Source organism: Schistocerca gregaria, chromosome 4 (assembly GCF_023897955.1).
Source record: "Schistocerca gregaria isolate iqSchGreg1 chromosome 4, iqSchGreg1.2, whole genome shotgun sequence".
In the NCBI taxonomy this organism is placed as follows: Eukaryota; Metazoa; Arthropoda; class Insecta; order Orthoptera; family Acrididae; genus Schistocerca; species Schistocerca gregaria.
This window is the reverse complement of record NC_064923.1, coordinates 363,890,416-363,898,157: the sequence shown is the minus strand read 5'-3', so window position 1 is coordinate 363,898,157 and position 7,742 is coordinate 363,890,416.

Genomic DNA, 7,742 nt, shown 5'->3' with positions numbered 1-7,742 from the left:
CTTTAAAAACATCGCCATAGTACGAAAAGTATAACGTTTCTCATTGGATAGACAGAATTTTTGTAGGCGGAGCTTAAGGTTAACATCGAGACCCTGATTGGTCAGATGAAAACACAGCCAGATAGTTTTTTTTTTTAAACCAACTTCGGTAAATTGTAGTAAGGAGAAGTGGGAGCTACTGCCGAGGTGGCGAGGTGAGCGGAGCTGTGCTGCCCGCTGTCGCCCTGACGCTGCCTAAACATCGACAAGGTAATAAACGCACGCGATGCCACATTTTTGAGCGCATAAGGCTTCACTCAGAACTGCAGAAGACTCATCTGTTACACCTCCTTTTTTGCGTAATACTAGTGTCGATCGTAAATTAAAGCTAATGGTGTTCACATTTGCCACTTAAGTAAAAATCTGAAACGCGATGATTTCTCTGTTATATAATTATTGAGAAGCCACATCAGCCACTGTAATTTTACAACAAGTTAGATAAGTAATTAAAGATAATTGAGGGTCACTGTAGACCATTTTGATAGTTTTCTCTTTTGTGAAACTTAAATTAAACCTAGATTATAGATGTGATATGGCATAGGTCATCCTTCGATCCATTGTAGAACTTGTAAACCCATTCAGAGAATATTCGTTCACATTTTTGTTGAACGCAGTTGGTTTTTACCATCCTGTATTAAAACACTTCCTTTTATCAATAGCGCAATTTATAAACAATGTTTTGTGAGTAGAATAAAATTTACAATGGTAAACTTAACTGCTTTTTCGACGTTATTTTACCAACTAACTAAAAATAGGAAAGCCTTGAACCCCTTCCACTAAATTTAGATTTAAGATTCTTTTAGAATTCTTTAGAAATTAAGATTCTTTTACAGGGAGTGCAGTGGAGCTGACGCTGAGATCATTTAGTATTTGGTTATATCATCGCTAGTCTCACTAAACTCTTCTGAATTCTACATGTCATGTCTGGTCTGGGGTCTCCTTACCAGCAACAGGTCCCAGGTTCAAACTGGTCAATTCCCTAAAAAACACTCTCAGAGCGTCGTTGCGCGAAAGTGGTAGGGAGATACGATATAGAACAGACAGACACCACCATGAATGTTTAGACAGTAACTAGCTGCACAATGTACCAACTTGAAATGGGCGAAAGTTATAAGTGAATGTTAATCGAAACAGGGAGTAGTCGTTAATGTTGAAGACGTATGAAAACACGTGAAAAATAAAAATTATTTCCCGACAGTAGTTAGGTGAGTGCATGTTAGATTTTGAAATTGCACGATGTAAATTTTTGTGCCGGCCCAGAATTCGAACCCAGACACACTTCTTCTTTGTGGAGCTTTAGACGTGTTTGAATCTTGATAAATAAGGAAAGACGGGACTGTATCATCCCCAAAGAGCGCGATCCCTCGAAAGGGGAGGTCCGATGTCAGATTCCAATACAGAACCAAATTATAAACACCTCAAGTTCAAATAAAATAAGAAATGTGTTCCCTGTGACTTCACATGACAATTGATTTACTGAATAAATAAAAAGCTGTGGTGTAAGATACATTACTAACGAGAGAGTTTCTTCTTGACATGACTTCTGCAGCTGCCATGGCCCTACCTAAACGTACTCTGTTCCAGTCGTAGTGCGTGTAAATAATGAGCCGAGGTATCGAGCCCACTCAGTCCTCCAGTCATTTTTAAACCGCATTTCGTGTCTCTGCCTAAATTATCAGTCTAATATAAGCTTTGAGATAATTTACTTTCTTTTCTAACCAATCAGTAATACAAAATCTTAAAATTTACGTATTTCCATGAAAGAGTTTGATCCTGTCGGTCTTGATCAGAAAATGTATTCACGACACGAGTGCACGTATGTAAGATGTTGTTCTCGTAGGATTTAATATAGGAATGAAGGGAGGGGAGGTAGCTCGTAACTTTTGTGTCGTGTATGGGGTGAACGCCGCCGAAGAAATCACATCAGAAACCACTCAGTTCAGTTACATGAATGTTCCACGGCAACGGTGCACTTGTAACGTGGAAGCGGAGCGGTTATCTGACGTCCAAACGGGCTTGATCATTGACTTTCGGACCAAGAGTGGAAGCACATCCGAAACGACTACGTTTGCGTGCCGCCGTGGTTAAAGTATGCCGCAAATCGCAAAATGGCGCTATCCACGCCTGGCGCCGAGACAATTGTGTCGCACCACGGGCCATGCATGATAGGGGTGCAAGACGGCTGCGGAGATGTCCACGGACGAACATACTTGCAACTGTTGAGCAACTGACCGTTCAGATGAACCAACAGGCTACGAACAGTGTCTGCTCAACGATCATTCCGCGAACGTTGCTGCGTATGGATCTCCGAAGCAGGTGCCTGATCGATGCCGCCATTTTGACTGCGGTTCATCGGCGTTGGAGGCTGGAATTTCCACCCGAATACCGCTTCTGGACGTACACTGAGCGGCGACAGGTGGCCTTTTCAGATGGATCATATTTGATGCTCCATCAGACACAAAGCCGTTGGCGTGTACGGCGTAAAATGACGGAAAGCAAACATCCTGCAACAATTGTCGGAACTTCATGTTCTGGCGAATGTTTTTGTGGGCATTTCGTGGGTGATCTCGTCGTTCTGGACGACACAATGTATCAACACAATAGCGCATTTATCGTTGGGGATCACATCCACTCCCATATGTACGCTGATAACGTGCACTTCTGTTTAAGTCCGTGGTCGTGCGGTAGCGTTCTCGCTTCCCACGCCCGGGTTTCCGGGCTCGATTCCCGGCGGGGTCAGGGATTTTCTCTGCCTCGTGATGGCTGGGTGTTGTGTGATGTCCTTAGGTTTGTTAGGTTTAAGTAGTTCTAAGTTCTAGGGGACTGATGACCATACATGTTAAGTCCCATAGTGCTCAGAGCCATTTGAACCATTTTTTTGTGTGTAAGTCCAAAAGCAATAATCGTGACGCCAGCTGTCAAGAATCTCAGTACCGAGCTATATGCACTACCAAAATAGGCGCAGGATATAGGTTTAAATCTGAACCCATCGAAAACCCAAGCTGTACTAGTTGATTATTCTAGACTCATTAGCTCGAATTATCGGGAATCCCTACCACCTCTAATCCTAAATGGGGCAAATGTGACGTTTTCTCCTTCAGCAAAGAGTCTAGGAGTAATACTAGATCAAAATCTAAATTGGATTGTGCACATAACTGCAATGTGCAGGAAGACATCAACATCTCTCCGTACCCTACAAAAATATAAAAAGCTTCCCTCACGACCTGAAAAATAAACTTGTACAAATACTTATACTTCAGATTAGTGATTACATCGATGTTATCCTGCAAGGCCTTTTTCAGCAAAGCTCACGGGGCCTGGAACTGTTTATGAATACCTATTTGCGTTATATCTGTGATGTTCGACTCTCTGATCATATTTCACCCTCATATGCACAGCTGTCCTCACTGCAGACAGGCGCAGAGACTTCTATACCCTCTTTTCTACTGCCTTATCAGCGTATACGGTCCGCCATAGCTCTCCTTGACCTTACAGCTCTTGTCTGAATTAATGGTAAAAGCACCTGTTCCCATCATACTAAATTATTTCTGTCACACTTCGTTCTAAAAAGTCCTTCTCGTTGCAAGAATACGATCCTGGAATAATCTCCCGCATTATATTACAGAAGTGAATGGCATCTTCACCTTCAGAAGACAGTTAATGATTTAACTACTAAAGCAACAAGGATTACCGTTGTTGCTGTGTGCAAATGTTACCCTTGTAGGACTTTCTCTCCAACCAAATATCGTAGTATTCCTAACTGATGCATACTCCATAAATTAGCTTTCCCCAGAACTCGTAATATCATAAAACATCTACAGTACATTCTGGCACACACACTGGCCTTTGCATGAGACGTTTCTTTTGTTACGGTTCAACCATTATTTTCTTTTTATGGAATTGACTCTTAGTGGTTCAAACGTCCGTCTGGCAATCTTGGTTAAGGTTTTCCTTCATTTTCTCAAATCGCTTAAAGCAATCGGAGGTATCTTTCGTACGAAAGGGTCCAGCCGATTTCCTGCCCCATCCATCCCAGTCCGAGATTCTGATTCGTCCCTAGTGACATTGTCGCCCACAGGACGTTCATCTCCATCTATACCTACATCATACTCCACAAGCCACCTAACGGTGCGTGGCAGAGGGTACTTTTGATCCCCCTCCCCCCCTCCCTGTTCCACTCGCGAATGGTTCGTGGTCATTTCGTGAGATGAGTATGGGAGGGGGGCAGTAATATTGTCAGTGCAGTCTTCAAATTTCAGTGGTAAACCTCTCCATGATGCACAACGCCTCTCTCGTAGCGTCTACCCCTGGAGTTTGTTGAACATCTCTGTAACGCTCTCGCGCAGACTAAACGAACCCGTGACGAAACTTGCCGTTCTTCGTTTTATCTTCTCTTGTTTCAGTCGTACCTGATAAGGGCCCGAGACTGTTGAACAGTAAGAGAATCGGTCCAAAAAGCGCCTTGTAAACCACAAGCCGCCTCTATTTCATTCCTTTTGGGGAATTCTGCCTATTGAAGGCAAGTGTCGCGGTCCATCATATGTGCCAAGCATCGGGTATACTGACGTGGACGATACTGACGAACTGTGAAAATGTTCTTCATCGAAGCTCGTTGTTTATCTTGAATGTGGAGAATAATTCACATAAAAACGATTCTCGTTGACGTGATAACTATTTTGTGGAGTGTTTCCGATGCCATTCATACCCGATACACGTCAAAAAGTTACGGGTTGTTACCACTGCCTTCAACTTTAGATCAAATCCGAAGGGAACAAAGTGCCCCAAATATTGTACATCTTTCCGTTTTAAGCTCCATTTCTAACATATAAAGAACACTCCTCGAAACCTTCAAGATATGGAACATTCAATCAGTCACCTCAAGAATAATACCACAGCTTCGAATAGAAAATCACAATTGATAAATATAGTTACAATCGAGTCGCCACAGACTTATCCAGCAACCTACTAGGTGATTTTTGTCGAAGTGGTACTTTACGTACTTCAGTATAAATATAGTTACAATCGAGTCGCCACAGACTTATCCAGCAACCTACTAGGTAATTTTTGTCGAAGTGGTACTTTACGTACTTCAATATACCTTACGTCGTACTCTACAGAAGCGATGGTCACAACGCTGAAATTACCGCATGGTGTTCATTTGGTCTATCGAAGATATTTCGCTCTGGAAACCAAACGGCAGTACTAAATAATATAAGATATAAAATAATTTAAGTGTTCTGATTTTGACAGACAGGAACAAGCTCTTTCACTGAAATGATATGTAAGATTTCGTATCACTGGTGTAATAGAAAATGAAGCAAATCAACTCTAAGCTTACATTTTGCTTATACTTAAGAGCACAAATGAAATGCGAGTACCTCGGCTGGTCGCTTTTACCACTAGAACACGAAAACATACGGCACCAGAAATGCTCAAGTAGAAGCTAGTACTTCCTGTAGAAACTTCCGCATCCTTCTATGTGCTAATTAGTGCAGAAGACCGCCAAGTAATATTATGTCAGTTATTACAAAACCACGTCAACAGTGTGCAACGGTTAGCGGAGAAAGTGAATGGCGATACGACCGAAGAATGAAGTCAATGCACTGAAGAAGCTGTAGTCCACTTACACGATGGCTGCACGAGTAAAAAATGTCATCCAGTATGGTACAACTTTTGCTATGATATAAACATGATCCAACAAAATACGAAGTTCGGTACTCCATTGTATTGATACACACGAAGTCTGGGTGCAATTCCCCACTTCATTTTACCATTTTAAGAGGCAAGAACAGACCTTCTGCCATCTTCACCTTTGATAACGCCAAGTGAAGAATATAGATTTGCATCCTCCCTCAACATGCACAGTAAACATGACGTCCCTTTGCCACGTAATGGAGCACAGTCATTTTAGGTTGGGCCATTACAGATAAAGAAATTATGTTAAGTGGAAACTCTATTACCAGTAAACTTTCTTACACTAGAAATAGTAGTTCATTGAATGAAAGAATCGTCATGTAAAGTCACAGAGCACTTACGTCTTATTTTACTCGTAACTGAGATGACGAAAATGTTGGGTATCGACTGTGATTCGAATGCGGACCTTCCCTTTCGCGGAATATCGCCCTTTGACTATGATACAGTTGCATCAATTCATAGTTTCCCAAGATCCCAAACGCATCAAGGTCTCTACATAAGGCGTATGTCTTGGTTATAATCCTGGCAGGGCACAATAACTTTCATAATGTCATTTCAATCTCTAGGACCGTAAACCTAGCTACTGGTGGAAAATAATGTTGATTTTTAACGTGTGTAGCCAATACTAACGATAGATAACGGGTTTGACTTACATTACATCAGTTCAAGTTCAAATATGCTGTCCCTAACCACTGGGGTAAAAGTTTTTTCGTTATGTTAGTTTCAGTTCAAACACGGACATATCTCGATACTGGTAAAGTAAACCGATATTTAACGTCTATTCGTAATTGGAAACCGACAGCGAAAGGTTCGATGTTCGAAACCTAGTAACACAAAAATTTTTCTTCACGTCATTACAGGTTCAGGTATCTCACTTCTCGTGGAAAATGCAATATTTAACATTTGATTATGATCAGTTAAAAATGCGATTAAGTGCTGGACTAGAATCCCTGACCAGGAGAGAATCTTATGTCACCTTATTTCAAGTCTGAACATGCACTTCGTTACTCGTTAATGAAATCATATTCAATATCTTTCGAGATTAATTAACATGGATAATAGTTGATGGGAGGTGTCAAAGTTCACTGCTTCGAACTTCACATACAGTACAACGTATGACTATTAGTATAGTGAATTTGATAGTGACACGCTGCTGATTTTGATATTTCCAAACAGCCCTCGACGCTGTCAACTGCGCTGTTAATTTTTAGCTGATTAGTTCATTAAGCATCTTATGAAAAACTATTCACCAAACGAACAATGGTTAATAGATGGTTGGAAAACGTTTTAGTGGACAATAACACTTTGAATTGTCGTAGAACTTTAAGTGTCCAGATATTCTTGGATAATCTTTTATTCACTAATGTGTGTGAAACACAGTTTAAGAACATGTATTAGAAGCCAGTTTGATGGCCTATTTATGGATTCACTTCTTCTTAATAAGCAATCTGAAATTTTCATGGACAATTTCGAACAAATTTTCTTACAGAAAGAACTACTGAATTACAAAATTAAGCAGTGGTTCAGATATGTGCTGCGTTTATGGACCGGTACCACTGGACAACCAGACCCATAACAGCAACAACATTTCAATTGGCAAGACAAGAAAATTTACAGTGGATCTGGGAAGCTCTTATATAGATATGAGAGCATGGCGAAACTTATTGAACATTTACAGAAAAATTATAGCTACAGATACGATAAATTCTGTAAGCTCCCAACATGCACACATTCTCAAACGTGCAGAGTTCCATTCGATGGTGCTTCACTTCATATTTGTTCAATTATCTGAATTAGCTATTCAGATAAACACATGTCGTCAGACGTATCGCTTCCAGCGATGCTACAGCTGTGGCTTGATTGATAATATACTGCGAAAAAGGAAAATGAGTAAATTTACACCACATCTACACGGTGGCCAGCAGCAGTCAGTCAGTATTTACAAAGCCAGGAGCAGAATCCCATGTATTGACAGCATTTCAGACAACCTTACAAAGATGTGGACTACA